General features: G+C 40.4%; 1 protein-coding gene across 4 annotated transcripts in view; it reads left to right on the top strand.

Annotated features, from left to right (window-relative positions):
* LOC133611506 (leucine-rich repeat and fibronectin type-III domain-containing protein 5-like) overlaps window positions 1–27467 on the top strand; it is a 313487-nt gene that overhangs the window by 88173 nt on the left and 197847 nt on the right. For 3 of the 4 annotated variants that reach the window (XM_072913651.1, XM_061968349.2, XM_072913648.1), the window contains exon 2: window positions 6635–6735. The exons of the other annotated variant lie outside the window; for it this stretch is intronic. The gene's annotated coding sequence lies outside the window, so the exon portion shown is untranslated. The remainder of the gene's footprint in view (window positions 1–6634; window positions 6736–27467) is intronic. 4 annotated transcript variants of the gene reach the window in all.

The following is a 27467-nucleotide window of genomic DNA, read 5'->3' on the forward strand; positions in this document are numbered from 1 at the left end:
TCTCTGTGTTTAATTGAGCGTTACAGGATGCTTTATGATTGCATTGTGTTTATATGTTTGGGTGTTCATGTGTACCTTGTTTGAGTGGTAATAATGAAACTGGGATATTTAAGATTCACATTGCTACAATTTTTTTCTTTGCAAAAAAAAAAAAATTCTGTGCAAATTATTTTCATTTATTAGCACCAGTGCTACTTAGTTTAAACGCTAAGCGTACAGCCCTGCATTAGTCATCTTGGATTACGCTACAAATCAAGTGTCAACTTTTGCGTTGTTATTGCCACTGTGGGCAGGTTTTTTAAAACGCGGTTCACTTCTATTGTTGTCACCGTTGTGGCCACAACCTAGAGTAAGCACAACATAGAGTAGTGTCTGCGGCCACAGCTCCTTTAGTTTGAGCGCTGGTTCCCTCACTTGTTCCTGATTGGCAATCAAGACACACCTGTCTTTGGCTGCCAAACAGGCTGTTTTTTTATGCTAACCCTGTCTTCTGGACTGGGCTGGGTAATTTTTGCTTTGTGCTTTGTATCTCCATACTGCAAAGATTTCCCAATGCTTCCTGTGCACTTTCCCGCGACACTATTTTTGTTTTGTCATTAAATAAATCTTTACCTGCACTTCGCCTGCTGTCTTTGCATCCTGGGGTCACGACCAACATAACTGTGCAATGAAACGTGACAGTTTCCCATTACATTAGCTACATAACTCAAAAAGTTGTGGGCGGATTTTGATAGAACTTTCAGGAAATGTCAGACGTGCGATAAAGAACTTGTGATTAGATTTTCAGGGTGAACTGGATCACCGTCTAAATTCAGAAGAGTGCATTTATAGTTGTCCGTAATGTTAAGCCATCATGCCTGTTTACAAAAAGCCAAAAATGTATCACTGCTATTTTTATGACCCAATCACACTCGCAAGATAAAACATTCAAGATTGCTGTCAACCGTCTCTAAAGCAACCATTGTTGCTGTTTCCCTTGTGTGGTTGCTATAGCCAGGTTTGACTGTATCATACTATCAGGAAAATGGCATTCTGCAGGTGTACACTGTATACATCAGGGGTCACCAACGCGGTGCCCGTGGGCACCAGGTCGCCCGTAAGGACCAGATGAGTAGCCCGCTGGCCTGTTCTAAAAATAGCTCAAATAGCAGCACTTACCAGTGAGCTGCCTCAATTTTTTAAATTTTATTCATTTACTAACAAGCTGGTCTCGCTTTGCTCGACATTTCTAATTCTAAGAGAGACAAAACTCAAATAGAATTTGAAAATCCAAGAAAATATTTTAAAGACTTGGTCTTCACTAACTGACTAAGAAACAGATAACAGATTTGGTGTCCAGTTCAAAGTGTGACATGATTCATTTAAAAAATTGAGAGTTGACTTTTGTATTTTACATGAGTTATTATTTGTACAAACATGGTGCAAAGTAATTCATGATTTGTTAAAAAATGTTATTGGCGAGCTAGTTAAAATGGGATATTGTGATTTCACAAGACTGTCTTAGAAGTGATCATTTGAAAACGTTCAATTTGAAAAATGTGCACTTAGAGAAAATATAAAAATAAAGTGTTGCATATTGATATTTATCTGTTTCTACATATATTTATTGTGATAAATCATTAAGATGATCAGTGTTTCCACAAAGATAAATATCATTAATTATTAATAATAACATAGAGTTAAAGGTTAATTGAGCAAATTGGCTGTTTCTGGCAATTTATTTAAGTGTGTATCAAACTCGTAGTCATTCGCCAAGAAGTAGCTCTTGGTTTCAAAAAGGTTGGTGACCCCTGGTATACATGATCAAATACGACCTACATAAACAATACTACACTAAGTAGAAGAGGTGCTCCTTACAAATTGCAGGAAACATGAAAGATGATGCTGGTGTCTAATTCTCTTTGATCACAACACAATCCAAAGCTTTTTCTCTGAACTGTAAAACAAAACGGCAGGAAATCAAGCATGTGTAATAGATATCCACAGTGGGAAAAATAATGACTTGATTCCCTGCTAATTCAGTATGTTTACCCCTTATGGAAATATGAACAGTCCAGCATTTTTTGGGTATATTTTTTATTTTAACTGAATCCTAAAGGAAAATGACTTGTTGAGAAACACATGTGTTGTGTAGTTGGTCGCCAGGGTTACGCCCATCGGCCTTTTGTCTACTTCTTCACAAATACTTTCCAAATTCTGAACGTTTTGAAGCGGCATGCTTCATTTTAATGAAAGACAGTGGGGTTTTTTTAATAGTCACTGCAGCATACTCCTGCCTGAGTGGGACCCTGTCAATACATAACATGTTGGATTCAATATGCTCTATGTTTTTCTCCTGAGTAAGACAGAGTGTACCGGTACTCAAATTGTTCAAGTTGCCTCAAATATGTTCTCAGGTTTATACATTGGCATTTCTTCCAAACAAACACCAATATTGACAACAGAATTGTCTGGCTCAGTGCAATTCAAATTGGGCAAAATGACAACTTTTTTTCTTGTGTTATCATTATACGTACCCATATTATATCAATCACATGTGCTTGTTTTATTATTTGGAGGGTTTGCAGCCACATTGTTCCGTCTCTTGCCTGCTTTTTCATGTGAAATGCTGATTTCCCAAAGCCATCTTTTAGCTCTCCCTGCAGTTTCTTGTCAGTTGTCTTCCATTTACACAGTGTAAAGCCTAATGTGGCAATGCACATTGGGATTTTGGGTGATACTGTATCTGAATGTATTTAAATTCAGTTGCAATGGATGCACTTTCCCTTTGTACAGTAGATTATTCATTAGGTTGGAATAGTGAATGATTGAATACATTAAATGGGTAGTAAGTAATGTTCCGATCAGAGCTGTATGCTGCCGATTCCGATACCGATCGGCCAATACCAATACCCATCAGTTGTATTAACTGTAATTTTTTAAATGTACTGATGTTGAGTGCTATTGACAGTTTACTATCAACACAATATTTTAACTAGTTTCTCATTCTCTTATTACGTTCATTTATTTAAAGGGGAACATTATCACCAGACCCATGTAAGCGTCAATATAAACCTTGATGTTGCAGAAAAAAGACCATATATTTTTTTAACCGATTTTCGAACTCTAAATGGGTGAATTTTGGCGAATTAAACGCACAACGTGACGTCACATCGGGAAGCAATCCGCCATTTTCTCAAACACATTACAAACACCGAGTCAAATCAGCTCTGTTATTTTCCGTTTTTTCGACTGTTTTCCGTACCTTGGAGACATCATGCCTCGTCGGTGTGTTGTCGGAGGGTGTAACAACACAAACAGGGACGGATTCAAGTTGCACCAGTGGCCCAAAGATGTGAAAGTGGCAAGAAATTGGACGTTTGTTCCGCACACTTTACCGACAAAAGCTATGCTACGACAGAGATGGCAAGAATGTGTGGATATCCTGCGACACTCAAAGCGGATGCATTTCCAACTGGACTGGACAGATCAGCTTTCAGGAAAAGAGAGTGTATGAGGGTATGTCTACAGAATATATTAATTGATGAAAATTGGGCTGTCTAAACTCTCAAAGTGCATGTTGTTGCCAAATGTATTTCATATGCTGTAAACCTAGTTCATAGTTGTTAGTTTCCTTTAATGCCAAACAAGCACATACCAATCGTTGGTTAGAAGGCGATCGCCGAATTTGTCCTCGCTTTCTCCCGTGTCGCTGGCTGTCGTGTCGTTTTCGTCGGTTTCGCTTGCATACGGTTCAAACCGATATGGCTCAATAGCTTCAGTTTCTTCTTCAATTTCGTTTTCGCTACCTGCCTCCACACTACAACCATCCGTTTCAATACATGCGTAATCTGTTGAATCGCTTAAGCCGCTGAAATCCGAGTCTGAATCCAAGCTAATGTCGCTATTCCTTGCTGTTCTATGCGCCATGTTTGTTTGTATAGGCATTGTGTGACGTCACAGGAAAATGGACGGGTGTATATAACGATGGTTAAAATCAGGCACTTTGAAGCTTTTTTTTGGGATATTGCATGATGGATAAAATTTAGAAAAAAACTTTGAAAAATAAAATAAGCCACTGAGAACTGATTTTTAATGGTTTTAACCCTTCTGAAATTGTGATAATGTTCCCCTTTAATCAAAACAAAATCAATAGTTCACAATAACTAAACAAAAGCAAAAAATACATTCTACAATTCATTCAGGTTCTTTGGTTGTAAAAGTCCTCCTGTGTCCAGGGAATCGGCCCCTGAATCTGTAAACATTTACAAAAACAACAAAGAAAATATGTTGACTATGTGTGTACTTCTTGCTGCGACAATGCTGACACACAAATAGTTGGTATATTATCTTTTCTCGAGACCATTGGTTCTCAAACAAGTCCCACCGGCTATTGAAGTACCACCATAATAGACAACAATACAATGCAGTAGCCTAGTAGGCCTAAGTATACATTAAAAACAAGGCAGAGATTTTATTTAACAAGTACATTTAATAGTTTTGGCCACTGTAACATTACACATTGTTTGACCAAAAATACTGTGTTTGACTACGGGAAAATAAAACTGTATTTTAATCAAGTGATTCTTTGGCGTACCAATAGTTTGGAAATCACTGCTCGAGACTCTTTTTGATCTACTTGTGAATTTTGTGTTAATAGATGTTGACTTTGTGCTGTAACATGGTTCAATCTTCACTTCTTAAACTTTACTAAGCACATCTTTCTTGGTGTTGTTTCAAGCTAACTTAGCAGCTAGCTCAGCTCTATTAGCGTGCCTGCTCCTGGCTTGCTCCCGGTGTGTAAAATGTTTAGCCTCGTTCTCCAGTGATATTAGTACTTGATCATGATTCTTAAGATGCTAAGAAATGCAGTTTATTTGCCGTAATGGAGGTGATTATTATCAACTTAGGAGAGTGGCTTTACACTGTGTATGGAGTTACACTATTAGCCGCGAGCTTATCAGCCAGAGGACAAAGAAGATACCATGTCCGCCAGAGTGAATAAGTGTTTGTGATCAGCTTTTAAAAGCATTACTCGGCAATAGCAATCAAATAGTTTTTCGTAAAAATCGGCCGATACTAAAGAAGTGTGCAACCTGTCCATCCATAACCTGACAAACGATATCTATCTAGTTAATCTCAAGTCCAAAATTAGTACAATACAATTTATCAATGAAAGCCAATGATGCCACATTAAATATGCCTTTAAAGGCCTACTGAAATGAATTTTTTTTTATTTAAACGGGGATAGCAGATCCATTCTATGTGTCATACTAGATCATTTCGCGATATTGCTATATTTTTGCTGAAAGGATTTAGTATAGAACAACGACGATAAAGTTCGCAACTTTTGGTCGCTGATTAAAAAAAAGCCTTGCCTGTACTGGAAGTAGCGTGACGTCACAAGTTGAAAGTCTCCTCACATTTCCCCATTTTTTACACCAGCAGCGAGAGCGATTGGGACCGAGAAAGCGACAATTACCCCATTAATTTGAGCCAGGATGAAAGATTCGTGGATGAGGAACGTGAGAGTGAAGTATTAGAGTGCAGTGCAGGACGCATCTTTTTTCGCTCTGACCGTAACTTAGGTACAAGGGCTCATTGGATTCCACACTCTCTCCTTTTTCTATTGTGGATCACGGATTTGTATTTTAAACCACCTCGGATACTATATCCTCTTGAAAATGAGAGTCGAGAATGCGAAATGGACATTCACAGTGACTTGTATCGCCACGACAATACATTGGTGAAGCACTTTAGCTACGGAGCTAACGTGATAGCATCGTACTTAACTGCAGATAGAAACAAAAGAAATAAACCCCTGACTGGAAGGATGGACAGAAAATCAACAATACTATTAAACCATGGACCTGTAACTACACGGTTAATGCTTTCCAGCCTGGCGAAGCTTAACAATGCTGTTGCTAATGACGCCATTTAATCTAACTTAGCTATGAACCTCGACAGAGCTATGATAAAAACATTAGCTCTCCACCTACGCCAACCCTCATCTGCTCATCAACACCGAAGCTCACCTGCGTTCCAGCGATCGACGGAGCGACGAAGGACTTCACCCGATCATCGATGCGGTCGGCGGCTAGCGTCGGATAGCGCGTCTGCTATCCAAGTCAAAGTCCTCCTGGTTGTGTTGCTGTAGCCAGATGCTAATACACCGATCGCATCTACAGCTTTCTTCTTTGCAGTCTCCATTGTTCATTGAACAAATTGCAAAAGATTCACCAACACAGATGTCCAGAATACTGTGGAATTTTGCGATGAAAACTGAGCTTTTTGTATTGGATTCAATGGCGTCCCAATACTTCCGTTTCAACCATCGACGTCACGCTCATACGTCATCATACCTAGACGTTTTCAACCGGAAGTTTCGCAGGAAATTTAAAATTGCACTTTATAAGTTAACCCGGCCGTATTGGTATGTGTTGCAATGTTAAGATTTCATCATTGATATATAAACTATCAGACTGTGTGGTCGGTAGTAGTGGGTTTCAGTAGGCCTTTAAGTTGCTTTCTACTTGCACTCAATGGTGTCCAGTTCCTGTGCTTGAATTCAATCCATGAAACATATCAAAGATTAAGCTGTCTGCATCACTTTGGATGGTTTTATTAAAATACACACATTTTCTTTTTACTCTAGTGAAAAAAACTGAAGAGTTTCACCAGCACCCTCATCAATACCAATCTACGGTAACATGTGAAGCCTCAAGTAGACTGACGTCTGCTTTCACATCTCTCAAGGTAAGGATGTTCTACAGAACTCAACACTTTTCTTCAACTGTGTCATGTTTTGTCAATGTTTATGGATACGCAGTCAAAACCACCATACATGTAACCTGTACTAAATGTTCTAAAAAGGCTATTATTAAACTTAGATTGTGATTTTTCAATTATTTCATATCAAATATCATCAAGTACAGTAGGTAAGGGATTCATACGGCCCCATTCCACTGTGAATTCCTGCACAGGGAGGTGGAGGGTTAATTATTTTGTAATGCAGTTTGCTGAAAATGATGGAAAGCACCACTCTACATAGCAACTGACGCTGTAGTCAAAGTTGAAATTGCCACAAAACACATTTTAAGATATTCAACACTCTACTGCTGTCTGGCGGCCGAAGGGGATAGTGCACACCCCAACTTTGTCACATTTCATGTGTTAGGTAAACTGCGACAAATGGGGCCACATGAATCCCCTTCCTACTGTCGTATAAGCCCCGACATTAGAATGCCTATACAATCATTTCAGTTCTAGCTAAAACATATCAATGCAACAGTAGATTGCTACTGTAATAGTGTTGTTGCCAGATGAAAATTCACTCGAGCCATCAGAATCTGATGCCTTCTTAATGCAATTGTTTTTGTTTTTTTCAAATACATTTTTATAGGGAAAACATGCAGCATACACCGGCATACAGCCATTAATAATGTGTTATAAATAGCACTAATGATTTTATTTTTCATGAAGAATAGACGATAGCCTGCAATGTTCTTTCAATTAGCATGGAAATGAGTGTGACCCCTTTTTGGCTGGTATATCTCAGTGGGGATGTACCATTGTAACTGAGGTGGCCCAATTTAGATTTGACGCTAAGACGCAGCCATTTAATCAGGGTCGGCTATGGAAATGAAGCTCGCCCATTCTGGCTATTTCAATCAGTACTGTCTATGATTATTTAGTTCTTCTACAGGGTAATATATCTCATACACATCTTCTATTACCTGATCAACAATAGCTTTTTTTTTCCCTATCAGGAAGTCACATTGAATGTACCTTCCTTGACATTGTGTTGCAGATTTGTGCTCCTCTATGCTGAATTTTTCCTTTCCAAATGTTCCTTTCCTTTTTTTTTTTCCTCCTGAACGGGTTGATAGATTCAACCTTGATACATCCCTCTGGGCTGTTCCAGAAAGCTGAACTCAGCTGAAAAAAAGGACGGAGAAAGCAGGTCGAGGAAGCAAGAGGGACTAGATGGTGGGCAAGAGGATAGGGATCATGCAATCAGCATTATTAGTTAAACACCCTCATTTTCAGTGTGGACTTTTAATGACATTTATGGCTTCTTGAATAGAAGTAAAGATAGATAAAATATAGTTTTTGTACAAAATGGGGGGTTGTTGGTTGTGTGCAATATGCAGTAGCTCGAGTGCTTTAAACCAGTGGTCCCCAACCACCGGTCTGGGGACCTGTACTGGTCCGTGACACATTTGCTACAGGGCCGCACAGAAACAATAATTAATTTATAAACTACCACATTTTCTCAGACTTAACTTTCGCCTGTCCCACTAAACACACCAATGAGCTTGTTAATAGCTGTATATTACAATTCCATTGATTGATTGATTGATTGAGACTTTTATTAGTAGGTTGCACAGTGAAGTACATATTCCGTACAATTGACCACTAAATGGTAACACCCGAATACGTTTTTCAACTTGTTTAAGTCGGGGTCATTGATTCATAATACAGATATATACTATCATATATACTATCATCATAATACAGTCATCACACAAGATAATCATCAGGGTGTATACATTAAATTATTTACATTATTTACAATTCGGGGGGGGGGGCTAGGTTTGGTTGTTATCATCAGTCATCAACAATTGAGAACAGAGAAATGGATATTGAAACAGTGTAGGTCTGACTTGGTAGGATATATACAGCAAGTAGTGGACATAGAGAGAGAGAGAGAGAGAGATCAGAAGGCATATGAAAAATATATGCATTTGATTGTTTACATTTGATTACTAACAACAATCCGGGGAGGGTGTTAGTTTAGGGTTGAAGTTGCCTGGAGGTGTACTTTTATTGCGGTTTTGAAGGAGGATAGAGATGCCCTTTCTTTTATACCTGTTGGGAGCGCATTCCACATTGAGGTGGCATAGAAAGAGAATGAGTTAAGACCTTTGTTAGATCGGAATCTGGGTTTGTGTAGTTGTAGTTGTGATGGGACAATGCACATCAATGGATATATACCATTTTAATGTGCCAGATTGTGGGCAAAGGCTAATTTACACGTAGAAAGCCGGTCCGTGAAAATAATGCATACATTAAACCGGTCCCTGGTGGAAAAAAGGTTGGGGAACACTGCTTTAAACTATTTTATGACCATAACAATTGTAGTAGACTTCCACACTTTCCAGGGGTAGGGTTTTCAAAACAAATACTGCCTTCTTTGTGGGAAAGAAATCTGGACTAATCTACCTAACCAGTCTCTAATATTCATACACGCAGATCCTGATAGGCAGCAGTTTATTTTGGTCCCGTAAGGCAGTGTTTTTCAACCACTGTGCCGCAGCACACTAGTGTGCTGTGAGATATTGTCTGGTGTGCCGTGGGAAATTATGCCTAATTGGTCCAAAAAATATTTTTTGCAAATCAATAATTAGAATAATGTGCCGTTGATTAGTGCCTCTGCTGTGTAGAGCTTGGCATGGTAACCATGTAAAACTCCACATCAGTAGGTGGCAGCAGGTAGTTAATTGCTTTGTAGAAGTCGGAACGCGTCAAGGATGGTTTGTCGGGATCCCAAAATGCAGAGCACAGCGGGAGACAGCGTGCAGGTAAACAGGTATGTAACGCTTAAACCAAAAATGAACAAAAGGCAAGTCCATCCATCCATCCATCCATCCATCTTCTTCCGCTTATCCGAGGTCAGGTCGCGGGGGCAGCAGCCTAAGCAGGGAAGCCCAGACTTCCCTCTCCCCAGCCACTTCGTCCAGCTCCTCCCGGTGGATCCCGAGGCGTTCCCAGGCCAGCCGGGAGACATAGTCTTCCCAACGTGTCCTGGGTCTTCCCCGTGGCCTCCTACCGGTCGGACGTGCCCGAAACACCTCCCGAGGGAGGCGTTCGGGTGGCATCCTGACCAGATGCCCGAACCACCTCATCTGGCTCCTCTCGATATGGAGGAGCAGCGGCTTTACTTTGAGCTCCCCCCGGATGGCAGAGCTTCTCACCCTATCTCTAAGGGAGAGCCCCGCCACCCGGCGGAGGAAACTCATTTCGGCCGCTTGTACCCGTGATCTTGTCCTTTCGGTCATGACCCAAAGCTCATGACCATAGGTGAGGATGGGAACGTAGATCGACCGGTAAATCGAGAGCTTTGCCTTCTGGCTCAGCTCCTTCTTCACCACAACGGATCGATACAGCGTCCGCATTACTGAAGATGCCGCACCGATCCGCCTGTCGATCTCACGATCCACTCTTCCCTCACTCGTGAACAAGACTCCGAGGTACTTGAACTCCTCCACTTGGGGCAAGATCTCCTCCCCAACCCGGAGATGGCACTCCACCCTTTTCCGGGCGAGAACCATGGACTCGGATTTGGAGGTGCTGATTCTCATCCCAGTCGCTTCACACTCGGCTGCGAACCGATCCAGTGAGAGCTGAAGATCTTGGCCAGATGAAGCCATCAGGACCACATCATCTGCAAAAAGCAGAGACCTAATCCTGCAGCCACCAAACCAGATACCCTCAACGCCCTGACTGCGCCTACAAAAGGCAAGTCCCACTAGGAAAAGGCACTGAAGCATAGGGATGGCTATGCAAAACAAAGGTAAAACTGAACTGGCTACAAAGTAAACAAAAACAGAATGCTGGACGACAGCAAAAACTTACAGCGTGTGGAGCAGAGACGGCGTCCACAAAGTACATCCCGTACATGACATGACAATCAACAATGTCCCCACAAAGATGGATAGCGTACACACAATCTAAATAGTCTTGATTGCGAAAACAAAGCAGGTGCGGGCAATAGCGCTCAAAGGAAGGGGTGAAGCTGCTACAGGAGAACACCAACAAAACAGGAAGGGTCACCAAAATAACAGCGCAAGGCAGGAACGCGTCTGACTGGTAGGAGACTCGGGGAAGACCTAGGACACGGTGGAGAGACTTTGGCTCCTAGCTGGCCTGGGAACGCCTCGGGATTCCCCAGGAAGAGCTGGACGAATTAGCTGGAGAGAGAGGGAAGTCTTCGCTTTTTTGCTTAGGCTGCTGCCCCCGCGACACGACTTTGGATAATCGGAAGAAGATGGATGGGTAGATGGATGGATGGATGCTGTATGTAAAAATGGCGCCACTGAAGTGGCTGCTGGTTGCAGCAGCTCTGTGCTCCTTTGTGTCCTCCTTTGTGTTATTTAATGTTTCCCTCTTGTTTTTATGTTTTTACCTTTTAAAACACTTTAGAACTGCGCAATGATGTGTAGCACTTTTGTGACCTTTGCACTCCTTTAAATACATTTTTGTGTACTTTTAAAAAAAAACAACTATAATTTATTTTTAATATTGTTGGATGAATAAAAGTCTATCCTATACTATAAATGCGTAGGGTAATGAGCAGTGTTGGGTTAGTTACTGAAAACCAGTAACTAGTTACAGTTTGTAGTTACTTTATTTCAAAAGTAACTCAGTTACTTACACCAAAAAGTAATGCGTTACTGTGAAAAGTAACTATTTAGTTACTTCTTTTTTTCCCTTTTTTTTTTTAAGGCTCCCATTAATGCCCTTTCAGCCTTCATTTCAGTACTGTTATTGCACTGGAGAATAATACAATGTGTTGATCAACTTGACATGCATTTGCATCACTGAACTCAGAAAGCAATGTGGTCTACATACAACACACAAAGACAAAGAAATGTTTCAAAGGGCCAATTTATTTCAGGCCAGAACAAATTGACAAAACTATTTTAAAGGGGAACATTATCACAATTTCAGAAGGGTTAAAACCATTAAAAATCAGTTCCCAGTGGCTTATTTTATTTTTCGAAGTTTTTTTTCAAAATTTTACCCATCACGCAATATCCCTCAAACAAGCTTCAAAGTGCCTGATTTTAACCATCGTTATATACACCCGTCCATTTTCCTGTGACGTCACACAGTGATGCCAATACAAACAAACATGGCGGATAGAACAGCAAGGTATAGCGACATTAGCTCGGATTCAGACTCAGATTTCAGCGGCTTAAGCGATTCAACAGATTACGCATGTATTGAAACGGATGGTTGTATTGTGGAGGCAGGTAGCGAAAACGAAATTGAAGAAGAAACTGAAGATATTGAGCCATATCGGTTTGAACCGTATGCAAGCGAAACCGACGAAAACGACACGACAGCCAGCGACACGGGAGAAAGCGAGGACGAATTCGGCGATCGCCTTCTAACCAACGATTGGTATGTTTGTTTGGCATTAAAGGAAACTAACAACTATGAACTAGGTTTACAGCATATGAAATACATTTGGCAACAACATGCACTTTGAGAGTGCAGACAGCCCAGTTTTCATCAATTAATATATTCTGTAGACATACCCTCATCCGCTCTCTTTTCCTGAAAGCTGATCTGTCCAGTCCAGTTGGAAATGCATCCGCTTTGAGTGTCGCAGGATATCCACACATTCTTGCCATCTCTGTCGTAGCATAGCTTTTGTCGGTAAAGTGTGCGGAACAAACGTCCAATTTCTTGCCACTTTCGCATCTTTGGGCCACTGGTGCAACTTGAATCCGTCCCTGTTCGTGTTGTTACACCCTCCGACAACACACCGACGAGGCATGATGTCTCCAAGGTACGGAAAACAGTCGAAAAAACGGAAAATAACAGAGCTGATTTGACTCGGTGTTTGTAATGTGTTTGAGAAAATGGCGGATTGCTTCCCGATGTGACGTCATGTTGTGACGTCATCGCTCCGAGAGCGAATAATAGAAAGGCGTTTAATTCGCCAAAATTCACCCATTTAGTGTTCGGAAATCGGTTAAAAAATATATGGTCTTTTTTCTGCAACATCAAGGTATATATTGACGCTCACTTAGGTCTGGTGATAATGTTCGCCTTTAAATAGTTGCAACATAATGGCACTTTAACTTTAACTTTAAGTAGATAGGATCTTTGATCCAAGACACAACTTACATTTAACAAAAATTTTATTTTCTTTGTGCTCGACAAAAGAAAAGTATTGAGAATGTCTCCATGTTAAGAAACTCGACTTCTGGCTTCGCCATGATGTCTTGTTAGTTGTTATGAGAGTAGCGTATGTGTGTGTGTGTGTGTGTGTGGGGCCCTTTAAGATATGACAGCATGTGAGGTGAGTGACGTCAGTGAGTGAGTGGGCGAGAGAGGTGAGGGAACGGCGACAGTGAGTGCGTGCAGGTGCTCTAGCTTGGTGGATGGCTGCGTCCAATAAAGTCACAAAGTTGCAACAAACCGCCGGCCTTGTCATTCACCCTCAGCTGTAAAGACCCACTTCCGAGTAAAGTGAAGGTTGTTAGCCCCAAAGTACATAGGCCCTGGAGGAACGTCTCCCCTGCGCCCCTCAACTACGGTATGGGAGTCCTCCCCACCCACACAAAGCACGCCTTTTCTTTTCCACCGCAGCACTCCAATAAAACACACTCAGATCTTCTGTTTCTAGCCAATACTATATAAAAAATAACGTAAATTAACGCAGTAACACATCATGTAGTAACGGTAACTGAGTTACTGAATGTAAAAAATAACGTGTTAGATTACTAGTTACCGCCGAAACTAACGCCTTTACAGTACTTTGTAACGCGTTAGTCCCAACACTGGTAATGAGTGTCTCCATAAAATACTACAATTCCACGACATAGTGAATTTGCAAACAGCTAAAATTATACACAAAACAAACTACAATCTGCTACCCAAGAATATGCAACAATTCTTCTCAACAAAAGAGGATAAATATAATCCTAGAGAAAAATGTAATTTAAAACATGTGTACGCACGTGCAACACTTAAGACCTTCAGTATATCTGTGTCATGATCCGTGGTCCGGATCATGTTTGTTTAGTTATTTTCTGTTAGTTTTGGACTGCTTTAGTTCATGGTTGTGCTCCTGTGAGTTTGTTTTGGTTGTCATGGTCACTCATTGTGTTCACCTGTCTCTGATTAGTGCTCGACCGCTCACCTGCTTCCCGAGCGCTAATTAGAGGCATTATTTAAGTTGCCTTTGCCAGTCACTCGTTCTGCCTTCGTTGTCTTGATGTCACACCGGTTTATATCTTGCTCTGACCAAGTAAGTTTCCCTGTCCATGCCCTAGCTTCTGCTAAAGATTAGCTTCACTTGGGTTTTAGGCACGCTTGCCTTTTTTTTGTTGTATTGTTTATGTTTGTGGTAGTGCGTGATTTATGTTAATAAATCCTAGCCTACACCCTGCGATGAGTTGGCGACTTGTCCAGGGTGTACCCCGCCTTCCGCCCGATTGTAGCTGAGATAGGCTCCAGCGCCCCCCGCGACCCCAAAGGGAATAAGCGGTAGAAAATGGATGGATGGATGGATCCTAGCCTACCTTCACGCTGTCGTCCGGAGCCGTCTCTTGCGATGGAAGAACAACCCCGCAGCGAGCTGCCACCCCCACGTGACAATCTGTATGTGGAATTCGATTATGCAATGGATTAATCAAACAATGTACGATCCACTTCAAGAAACTCTTCAAACTTAAAGTGTTTACAAAGTACAAAGAAGAATAACCATGATAAACCTTCTGAATTTATTTCATCTAGCCATTAATTTTCAAGATAATCTCACTTATCTCACCATATGAAATATAACTTCCTTAACTATTTATTTATTTATTCATATTGTTATTATTTATGGAGTATATTGTGAAGAAATTGAGAACAGGAAGTGAACAAAAGTTTTAGCAACTGCTATGTAAAGGAAAAGGGGTAGGATTAAATAAGCTCTGCTTCTTCCTACTCCTTTTCGAACATGTTGAATCGAGAAACTGGAAATTGTGATGTATCATGTTGTATGCATGCATGTTCCAAATAAACACAAACAAACAAACAAACAAAATGGCAACAGCCATCAAAAACCTCATTTAAATAGGGTGGTCTGCAACACTTCTGCACTTATCAATTGTTCAGCAGTCTTACTAGATCAACACAGCGCACCCGCTAATAGTAACGTTTGCACATGCCATTTAGCAGGGTTACAAATAAGGACTCACAAGAACAGCACGCATATGTTGTAGCGACTATTTGGCACGACTGTATAGTCGCTTTTGGTGTGGTGGATCCAGCTGTAACACGCTTGAAGTAAATGTCCACCACAATGATGCATTCGGGATATAAACCCATTTATTATACAAAAAGGTTAATCAATGAAATGACATTCATATAAATGTCTGGGCAAATGCCCCTCACGTGACTTCAGGGCTCCATGTTGGACACCAGTTTGGAGTCGCCGCCAAGTGACACCGCACTTCCTCATTAAACATTTATTTTAAATTGCTGGTTTTTTAACGTGTAAACATGCCTTGTTGTGCAGCATGGGGACACTCCATTCTGCAAAAATGCAGAAAGCAATTATGGAAAGGAAAGTTTTGCCTGGAATGAATGACAACAGTATCATGTGCGAGGTAAGAAAGCATACCTACACGTGGTAGTACTCACTCTCAGTAAAAGTGAATTAATACACTTTGCCCGGAAAACGTTGCTTAAAACCAATAATCCAAACTAAACTAATGCATTTTGCAGTAAAAAGCAGCATTAGTTCAGTATTCAGTTAGGTGAGAATTAAATCAGGAAGTCTTATTAACAGAATAAAAGAAACACCATTTTTGGGGATAATAATAGATGATAAAATGGACTAGAAATCACATATACAACATAAAATGGCAAGAAATAAGACAATAATGCAAAAAAGACACATTCTGGAGCTAAACTCACTCCATATTCTCTACTGCTAGCCAGTGTTACAATATTTAAGTTGTTGTGCAGAAATATGGGGAACTGTCATAATTTCTCTGTGATTGTTAGTCAAAAGCTAATGAAAATGTTGGCAAAATGAGGGAAATAAGTTATTTTTTTGTGTATGTGTTAGGGATGTCCCGATCCAGGTTTTTGCACTTCCGATCCGATACCGATATTGTTTTTGCACTTCCGATCCGATACCGATACTGACCGATACCGATACTGACCGATACTGGCCTATCCGAGCATGTATTCAAGTTTAAAGTTATTTAGCCTTCTTAGTTGTCAGAATCATGTTGAAAAGGGTTTTAGTACTCTTGATAACAACTAGCCAGCTGAATTAGGGGAGTTTGAATAATACACAATGGTTGGTAACAAGAAACTGACCTGTTTATTCAAGGATAAATACAAAATAGACAAAATTATACATGACAAACAGAAATGGCATCATTGAAACTAGGGCTGGGCGATATGGCCTTTTTTTTTAATATTGCGATATTTTAAGGCCATATTGCGATACACTATATATATCTCGATATTTTGCCTCAGCCTTGAATGAACACTTGATGCATATAATCACAGCAGTATGATGATTCTATGTGTCTACATTAAAACATTCTTCTTCATACTGCATTAATATATGCTACTTTTAAACTTTCATGCAGAGAAGGAAATCACAACTAAAAAAAATCACTATTTTTTTCATACGGTGTTGATGTGGAAATGTTTGCCTCGGTATTTTGATGGTGTGGACGTGTGGCACCGAATGGAGATAAGCGTCTCGACAGACGTTACAATATTTGAACAATGATGACGAAAACTGTTTTCTCTGTCATGTCCGTGTGTCGAAAATTGTTATACGCTTATTTTTTTATTTAATTTTGTGAGTGGCATAGATTTGCTGGGCGCAGAGGACGCTTGAGCAGTGCGCACCTTAGCGGCTGCGCTAGCATCACAGCTAATGTTAGCCATGCTGCTACCTCGCTCTCTGCTGGGAGAGGACGTATACGTATGTGACGTATGACGTGACAGTAAGTGACGTGTGTAAGAAGGTGCGCTCGCTGTCTGTAAGAGGGAGACACAGGAAAGAGTGAGAAGAGCCTGTCGTGTAATGCCAGCAGCTAAAAGCAACTGCGTGAGAATCCACAGACCTGTGGATGTGTTGAAGGTGTGCTGGAAAATGCGGAACGGAAATTAGGGAGCAGCAGAAAAGTTGAATGTATTATTTAAATCGGTGCGTTGGAAAATATGGACCGGAGTTTTTTTTAAACTCGATCTGGATCGGCATTTTCCCATGCCTTGCCGATACGCATTTTTTTGCAAATATCGGCGGCCGATCCGATCCAAATATCGGATCGGGACATCCCTAGTATGTGTATTTGTTTTACATGTATTACGTCGCCTGGTGCGTGTGTGAGAGCCTACTGGTCACTAAACTCTGCAGGAATGTAGCAGCAGATGGTCGCAAAATTATACTTTCACAAAATAAAAGCATGTTTTATTGTAATGTTATGAGTTGGCGTATGTTCAGAACTATATTTAGACTTATTGTTTTGGTTGATTTCGTCAGGAAAACTAACATCAGAACGACAGCAATTGCATGCTTCCGTGTACAGCCGCACACATCCTTGGTAGCAAAGATGGCGCCTCTCGTTTAATTGGCCATACTCCCTCTGTTATACAACTCTGATAGGGACACCTCAATACTGGCACCAGTGGTCAAGCGACAAATGGCACGCCAAACAAGCAAACATCATAAACCAAACAGATCAGACCCAAAGAAGACACAAATGGCTCCTACATAGATGCTTTGGGTCAACTTGGTTCATCCTTTACACAACAGCCAGACACTAAGAGACAGTGTTTGTTTGTTTCTTTTGCTTTTTTCTCGCTAATTGTCGTCTCGCTTCATGGAAAAGTATGAGCGAGACTCTGACACATAGAAGGATGACAAAGAAGATCAAATACCAGACACAGTGTTATGCTTTTAATGAAAAAAAAGTGCCACACTTGTTATAATTCTTGAGTTCAATTAGAGGCCGACACTTTTGAAGAAGAAACTCAGTCTGCATCTCTTAACCTGACTTTAAACTAGGGGTGAAACAATTTCTGGAGTAATTAGATTAGAACATATGATCAAGTAATTTTCTCAGACATAAGAAATGGTTTATTTAAAGGGGAAGTGCACTTTTTCGTTCACAATCATGAAGAGAGACAAGAAGACAAACGTTTTTTTTTCTTTGCATTCTAACATGTGAAAATTGGCTCATTTTAGGTAGCTAGCAATGCAGCTAATGGGAGCAATCAATTCTACCACTAAATCTCTTCAAAATGCATTCAAAACCTGTACTGTAACCTGTATAATAACCAAGCTGTAGCTACATTGTTATTGTAAGCGCAAACACAGAGGAACTCTTTTTCTAGCGTAGTAACACATTGGCGTGCTTCGGTATTAGCCGTAAAAGCTAACTATGGCAAACATATATTAACGTTGTTGCCCTATGGGAAACTGAGTAACACATGGCACACTGACACAGCTCAACCTATTGTAACTATAACAATCTACAGGGTTAATATAGTTGGCTTCTCTTTCTTCCCCTCCATTTATCTGCTTTCTTTTGTATTTCAAGTTATCATTACATATATGTATTGTTGCATTTGAAACAACTGTATTGTTGATAATAGAGGTAATTATTGTTATTATTAATTATCAATAGTGCTATTTTTATTGGTATTTGTATTGCTCCATTTGTAGTGTAATAATGCTCATTGTAATTTCTGTGTTATTAATATTTATTTCACTCACTGCTTCTTTGCTATCACTTTTACCATAATATTTGTACATATCCTATTTGCTGATGTTGTTCTGTTGTTGTTGTTGTTGTTATTGTTGTGTTTGCTGTTGTTGTTGTCTCTCTGTCTAATCCCCCTCTTGTCTCCGCAATTTCCCCCTCTGTCAACCTTTTTTCTCTCTTTCTATCCCCTCCTGCTCCGGCCCGGCTACACCAAATAATAATATAAATCCATTTAATAAAGTCAAATACAAATAAGGCAACAAGAGAAGTATCCCACTCTTCTCTTTTGTAAAGTAAATCTGTACAGCCGATATGGGCATCTACATCAACAAAAGATAAGGTTGTGAATCCTCATTTGTCCAAAAAATGTCATCTTTGTTGTTTGTTACCAGGTCTGCCATGACTAGAACACACACGCGCGTTTTGTATCTGGAAGTAGGACACACATTGTTGCTGGAAGTCAGACGTGCGCTGCTATGGAAACGGAAATCCATGTGCGAAATAAGTCAGTCCCGGAATAGATTAAAATGATCAAAATACGGTAAATATTGAACATGTTACATATTGTTATGAACGTGTCTGTTACTACATTATATATAGTCTTGCAGTGTGTATATAAAACGTTGATGGAGGGTTTTGAAGTTGTCTTAGACCAGGGGTGTCCAAACTCATTTTAGGTCAGGGGCCACATGGAGAACAATCTATCCCCAACTGGTAAAATCATGGCATGATAACTTAAAAATAAAGATAACTTCAGATTGATTGATTCTTTGTTAAAAATAGAACAAGCACAATCTGAAAACATAAAAATCATAGTGTTTTTGTTGCGGTTAATAATAGTCTATTTGTTGTGATAATATTCATCAGTCGAATAGGTGGAATTGAGTCTGGCAGAGTTTTAAAATGCTTCAATTGGTGTTAATTTTTAATCAATCAGAATATGGAATGAATAATATCAAACTCAACTTAAAGGGTGTTATTAATGTAATTTGCCCATTTCCTTAAACTGATATACTAACACCATATAGTTTATTCTGTACACATGTAGCACCATCTACAACAAAACTTGTAAATTTGGACTCATTTCATTAATCACACATAAAGTTAGAAGAATATAAAAAAATATTTCAGCATACATTTAGAGAAGCAGTTTCTTTAATTCAAAAATTTCAGCTCACTTTTATACTTATCAAAATTATCCTGCGGGCCGGATAAAATCTGTTTGCGGGTCTGATCCGGCCCGAGGGCCGTATATTTGACACCCCTGTCTTAGAGGGTTTTGAAGGTTACAACGGTGACTCCCATTAGTCACATCTTTCAAGCGTCTTTTTATCATCTTTCAAATCCAAAAAAAAACAAAAAACGTGTGACATGCACAATTCCAATAAAGTGCAGGTACCCTTTAATGCACGACAACTTTTAATGTGGTCCAACGAGCTTACGTCACCCAGGCAGAGAAAGGAAGAAGTAGATGCAGTATTTACCATTTATTCATTTATTTACGGCCGACATTAACAAACAAAGTAAGTGTCAGGTTCAAACACTAATGACATCTATTAAACAAGACAAGAGGCAAAGAATCAGAGACAGAATTCAATGTGGTTCAGTGAAGAGAAACGTGCACATCTGTACCCTTGCACAGTGTCATTATGTTCTGCCAAAAAAATTGCCCGCCTCCTTCTTTTATTTTGGACACTCCCCGACCACATGGCCACCACTGTTTTCAAAGGACAAAGGTCGCAAAAAGTTCACAGAAAAGGTCGTAAACAATTCACAGGAAAGGTCAGTTCAAAAAGAGTTCGTAAAATAGTTGAAAAAGAGTTCCATAAAATAGTTCAAAAATAGTTCGTAAAATACTTCAAAAAGAGGTCGTCTGGAAATTGGGCAGATCCTGTCTTCTCTCCGCTCTGAAGTCCTTGGGCCAGAATAGCATTCTTCTGTTGATTACCATACATGAAAGAACACAGGAACACCTTCATTTTGCTTCCACCCCCACAAAGTGGAGTTTTACAAGCCTTACTCTTGGTAGGTTTCAAAGACAGCTTTTGTTTTCTTGTCAGGAACTCAATGTAATACAAAGTTTTTGTGATAATTTAGAAACAATTATTCTAACAGTAAGGTTACCCGGCCAATGCATATTTGCCGCTTTCGATTCGCCCTTGCTTATAAACTGAATGAAAGTCTGGCAACATGCATCATAAATCTGGTTCACAACAAATACACACCTGCTTTGCAAGGTCTGTTCCTCCCGATTAAGCGACTGTCAGCGTATTTAGCGAGTAGAGAGGTATGCATTAAAAGTAGAAGAGAAGAGTGTGTGTTGCATTGGGAATTTATTCGGTACAAGCGGTCACAAAAGGCAGAGTATTTGTGTGTACAATGTGTGCATTACCATTAACTTCTTGGTTAAATACATAAACCAGGGGGCATTTTTGGACCATGGCTCTTTTTTAAGGGCCCGTCCCACATTGTAAAGGACGAACAATAAACCCTGCACAAACTTAAAAATAGAAAAATAATTATTCATTAGGGATGGTATTACGGCCTAAAATCTAAATTGGTCAAAATATATTGCAGTCTCCTGCGATAAGACTATATGTCACAATATATACGTTGGTACTGTATGTACTCGGGTTGTCCCGATACCAATATGTTGGTACCGGTACGGGTTCCAAATTGTATTTCGATACTTTTTCAGACTTTTCAAAATAAACATAATTTTTGGCTTAATTTTAATTAAAAAAATCTTACAATACATTAAACATATGGTTCTTATTGCAGGCTGAAACAAAAAATAACAAGCATTAAACACATTGGGCTTTTCTTGTTGCACTCACAAAACAAATTACAATTTTCCATTTTACATAAGATCTGCCATAATCTAGGATTAGGTTCGCATAGGCTTTATTGACATTGTATTAAATGCTTCATGATTTATGTTTACCACTCTTGGTCTGTGCTTTAAGACAAATACAATCATTAGTAAATACTGAACACAATACTATGGCTGAAACTACACGGCTAAGACACGTAGCAGGTAAAACGCACATTTGTTAAAGATAAAACACAAATTGTAGGAATTTGTTACAAAATTCTGTCATTTCACTTGCATTAGTTTGCGTTACTTGGGCAGTTTGGACTCCGCTAAAATTTGGGATCAAGCCAACCAGCTGTGTGCATCTACGTATCTGAATGTTCACAACAGGGGAGCCGGTTTACTACGTGACCTTCAAACTCCTTTTGCAGGTCTGGATTATTGTTATTAAAATGTTAACCTACGTTTGAAGCGCAGGTGGTCTTTCCACCTTTGGCGAGGCATGTTTTAAAGCACTTCTGTGTTTAAAGCGTCACCTTGATTGATAGTTTTAAAGCTCAAATACCACCATATTGCGCTTCACGCGCCCTCTTTATTAACCAGTGGAATTGCCAATGTTCCTCTCCTCACTGTTTCTGCTTGTGCGCTCCGTGAGTGTGTGCGCGCTGACACGATCAACATGCTCCTCGGCTCAGCAACGTCACCACCGCAGGGCAGCATGCGGATGAAAAAAATACCTCACTTTTGGTTGATGGATGAAATATTAATTCATTATGGTGTCTAATGTAGTTTTAACAGCAAAAACTCAAAATCTTAATTCAATATTTGTCTATGTTTAGGGTTCATCAATGCACAGCCATGAACATACTGTAATTTGTAATATAGACTTATTAATTTCTAGATGAAACCAATTGGTCGTCACCACTTTAGGTACACTTGCAAAATATTTGATTAATTCAGAGAGTGCATACAAAAAGCTGTTTTTACCAGCATGTTGCATGCCGTGACATGCAACATGCACATGCCCATCCATCAATCCTCTTTTGCTTAGTCGGGGTTGTGTCGCGAGGGCAGCAGCCTCAGTAGAGAATCCCAGACTTCCCTCTCCAATAATGCCAATATTAGATGAAAATGATCCTTTATCTTACCTTTTTTTGTGTTTCCTAATGGCCTCCATCCGATGGGGAGGAGTTCTTCTCCTTCTGCCTGAGAGCTTGACTTAATGTCTTAATAAGGGCGTCCACCTCGCGGTGAAGTCACCCAGGACCCAGTCTGCAAAACCCTGCAAACAGAGTCATCCAAAACTGCGTTCAAGCTCACGGCAAAATGCATGAACATTATGATTTGACGCTTTGGCATTGTTCAACACGATTATCCAACTTTGTAGCAACATTTATAAGGCCATGTCTACACTAAGCCGCTTAACCCCTTAAACTAATAATTATTTAGCCTAAGCCCCGTTTCAGCCACACTAAACCAGCGTTTAAGGGACAAATTTTTAAACGGCTAAGTGCATCATGTATTTCTTGAATCTCCGGCTCTTAACTTTGTATGGACTCATTGATCGTTTACAAACTGAGTTCGGAGAGGAAGTGAAGTCAGAAAGACCGCGCCCCGCACAGGAAGTGACGTCAGAAAGAACGCGCCTCAGCCAGCTTCATAATAAAGCGGTTTTGTCACTCGGAGCTAACCACTGGAAATATGAAGGCGAGTCATCCAGACATGCCTGTGTTTCTCCTTTCGTCTATACAGACGCTTGTTGAAATCACACATGAATACATTAAAAGAAAGCGGTTGCAGCTACAATATTTCGGTTACAACACTTCTCAGACGGCAAGATTACTTTAAAATGTCCAGGTCAGCTGTGATTCTACTTAGTGAAACACTTGTCTATTTGTCGAAGGAGAGTCAACGAGAATGCAGGCTCCTGTGGATGTGATAAAAAAGGAAGAGTGTGCTTTGTATTACCTGGCCGTCGAGGGAGGACTTACTACGGAAAACGGCAAATGCATTTGGACTGGCAAAGTGGACTGTGTCAGTTATTGTCCGCCCTGACTCAACATGTAGGTCCAGAGTATATAAAGTCACCAAAAACAAATGGTCAATGAAGGTGAAGGCAAAAGAGCAAGAAGTGTCCTTACCAGATATCTAGATCACTAGATTAATTGTTGTAAAATGTTCTTTAGCACATTGTTTACGTGTCTAATGGATTGTTATAAAATATTTGATAAATTTATGATGGCTCAGGTGTGATGCACTACAATAGGGCCCCACTGTTATGTATTGTCAAAGGGAAGGAGGCGACACCAAAGCAGAACTGCGGTTTAGAAGGTTTCTTTGAACCTTTGATGAATGTGTGGGGTGTGTATGCTACCACTAGTGAATGAATGCGAACGATGTGTGAAATTAACAATGCGATATTTACCAGTGGGTGTTGTCGGTGCGTGTTGAGTGAATCTTTCACCAAATCCAAGGGGGAAGGCAAAGAGGCAGTCATCGGGGAGGCAAGCAGTCGAGGGCAGGAGAGAGGCAACGATGTCTGAGTCCAGACAGTGGTCGAGGATCGAGGGAGGCAAGCAAAGATCCGAAAGGGGGTCGTGAGGCAAGACACGATCACGGGTAACAGGGAAGACACTGTGGAAGACACAAAGGACATCAATAAGGGAACGAGAAAGAGCACGAAGAAGGCGAGCAAGGAACGAGGGAGGGGTGCCAGACGTGATGCTTACTCAGGGGAGATTGGCTATGTTCTGGCGAAGATCTCTTGGGTCTGCTGTCTTTTATGCCGCTCCCTCTCGTCAAGTCCAGGTGCGCAGATGTGCAATTGTCTGCAGCCTTGTTGCTGCGGGAGCGTGCCGCGCTCAGCGTGAGCAGGGGCGTGTCCAGGCGAGCAGCCAGTGGAGGCACTGTGATACACAGTTGCAGGAGAAGCACGGGTACGAATCCGCGCCGTGACACCCACAGTACACTGGATTCCAGTTAATTGAAATACCACAACACTGGATATTGTTCAGATAAGTTACATTTAAGAACTTGGACGCAAAGCAACATTGGATGTGACTATGACGTGCGCATTTTCCACGCATGCGTATTAGGTCGCGTTACGCCGGCGGATGGAGGAGGGCGGGGGTCTTAAATGGTGCCATTGTTGTGTGTGGACACGGATAAGGTTAGGTGGGATTTACCCTGGATAACCTTATCCGGCTTAGTGTAAATGGGGCCTAAGTCAGTAAAGGAAAAAATCCTCATAGGTGCCATTAAAGTCGTCTTCAGTTTTAGGCTGTAAGTGTGGCGTTTCCCTTTTCATGTCCTTGGATGTCTGTGCTCAGGTTGAATACAATAGGGTTGTTGTTGGGCTGGTGAAGGACCGTGTTGCATATCAATAGGTTGTTCGCAAAAACAACTTGTTATTGGCCACCCTTACCGTTGAACAGACAATTGTTGGGAGAGAGACCTTCTCCTCCATTTAGCGAGAGCCTTTTCAGTTTAACATAGATTTCTTGTTCAACAAAATAACAAAATAATTTTGGAAACTACCGGGCTGGCAGATATGTGTGTGGAAATTTGATCAAAGTTAGGGATCCCACTGCATCCTCCTCCCTTTGACTAATGGAGGTCTGGATGTGCAGATGGAAACGAGAGCGATGAATGAATAGCTGAAACAATGGTGTTGCAAATGGATGGATGGAGGTATGGTTAGTAAGGTAAAATGTGTGCAAGCCTCTAAGCATTTAGATGTGTCTGACCTTTTCATCACCCTCTGCAATAATGTTACTAAAAGCTATCCTTTAAACAAAACTATTCCTGCTTGTTGTGATGATCATCACTTTTTCACATATTTACATTATTTGTTGTCCTGCAAATAAGTTCCATTGTGGGTGCAACTCAAATAAACATGTCATTTAATTTCATTTTACAGTACCATATTTTCCCGGCTGTAGAGCGCATCGGTATTTAAGCCGAACACAACAGATTTTACAAGAACATTTTTTTTTTTTTACATATATTAGCCGCACCGGACTACAAGCTGCAGATATGTACCGGTACATATCATTTTGTAAATGTTAATTTATGTATGTACCATAATTGTTTCCAAATGGTGCATTTCAAACAAAGCAAAAGTCATCGTCATAGACCCACTCGCTGCGGAAGCTAGCTCTAGAATCAGCTTAACAGACTCATTCACGTTTTGGTGAATTTAAGAAACTTAAACAATACAAACAAAATGCCATTGTAAGTTATTAATACTAACACAGACACTTATAAACGTGTTAGCATATATGCTAATGCTAACAATGTTAGTTGGATTACATTACGGTAGCACGTGCCACGCACAAATATGGGATGGTTTAGTAAGTATGAATTATTTTAGTTATATTGTAAAACTTACAAACGTTGCTTGGAGTGATGTATGAAGAATCCTTTTGAGCAGAAACGCAATGGATGAATATACTTCCGGCACGAAACAGGAAGTACATTGTTAACCCGCAGCACCTGCAGTAACCACAGAAATTTCTTCCAGAAGGTCTTATCTTTGTCCATGTGATGTCAGATGAAACAACAATTGAGCTGTTTGGCCACAGTACCCAACAATATGTTTGGAGGAGAACAAATTAGGCCTTTAAGCCCAGGCACACCATTCCTACCGTCAATCATGGTGGTGGTAGTATTATGCTCTGGGCCTGTTTTGCTGCCAATGGAAATGGTGCTTTAAACGGGACAATGAAAAAGGAGGATTACCTCCAAATTCTTCAGGACAACCTAAAATCATCAGCCCAGAGGTTGGGCGCAGTTGGGTGTTCCAACAGGACAATGACCCCAAACACACGTTAAAAGTGGTAAAGGAATGGCTAAATCAGGCTAGAATTAAGGTTTTAGAATGGCCTTCCCAAAGTCCTGACTGGGTGACGCAACTGCTCTGTACTTCTCCCTACGTCCGTGTACCACTCCGTACAGCGGCGTTTTAAAAAGTCATAAATTTTACTTTTTGAAACCGATGCCGCTAATTTCCGATATTACATTTTAAAGGATTTATCGGTATGATGCTATATGCGCTAGGGATGTCCCGATCCGATATTTGGATCGGATCGGCCGCCGATATTTGCCAAAAAATGCGTATCGGCAAGGCATGGGAAAATGCCGATCCAGATCCAGTTTTTCCAACGCACCTATTTAAATAATACATTCCACTTTTCTGCTGCTCCCTATTTTCCGTTCCGCATTTTCCAGCACACCTTCAACACATCCACAGGTCTGTGGATTCTCACGCAGTTGCTTTTTAGCTGCGGACATTACACGACAGGCTCTTTTCACTCTTTCCTGTGTCTCCGTCTCACAGACAGCAAGGGCACCTTCTTACACACTTCACATACTGTCATGTCATACGTCACATACGTATACGTCCTCCTTGAGCAGAGAGGTAGCAGCATGGCTAACGTTAGCTGTGATGCTAGCGCACGGCAAATCTATGCCACGCACAAAATCAAATAAAAAAATAAGCGCATAACAATTTTCGACACACGGACACGACAGAGAAAACAGTTTTCGTCATCATTGTTCAAATATTGTAACGTCTGTCGAGACGCTTATCTCCATTCTGTGCCACACCATCAAAATGCTGAGGCAAACATTTCCAGATCAACACCGTATGAAAAAAAAATAAAACATTTTTAGTTGTGATTTCCCTCTCTGCATGAAAGTTTAAAAGTAGCATATATTAATGCAGTATGAAGAAGAATGTTTTAATGTAGACACATAGAATCATCATACTGCTGTGATTATATGCATCAAGTGTTCATTCAAGGCTAAGGCAAAATATCCACATATATATTGTGTATCGCGATATGGCCTTAAAATATCGCAATATTAAAAAAAAGGCCATATCGCCCAGCCCTAGTTCAATGATGCCATTTCTGTTTGTCATGTATAATTTTGTCTGTTTTGTGTTTATCCTTGAATAAACAGGTCAGTTTCTTGTTACCAACCATTGTGTATTATTCAAACTCCCCTAATTCAGCTGGCTAGTTGTTATCAAGAGTACTAAAACCCTTTTCAACATGATTCTGACAACTAAGTAGGCTAAATAACTTTAAACTTTAATACATGCTCGGATAGGCCAGTATCGGTCAGTATCGGTATCGGTCAGTATT

The sequence above is a fragment of the Nerophis lumbriciformis genome, linkage group LG08, assembly GCF_033978685.3.
Source record: "Nerophis lumbriciformis linkage group LG08, RoL_Nlum_v2.1, whole genome shotgun sequence".
NCBI lineage: Eukaryota > Metazoa > Chordata > Actinopteri > Syngnathiformes > Syngnathidae > Nerophis > Nerophis lumbriciformis.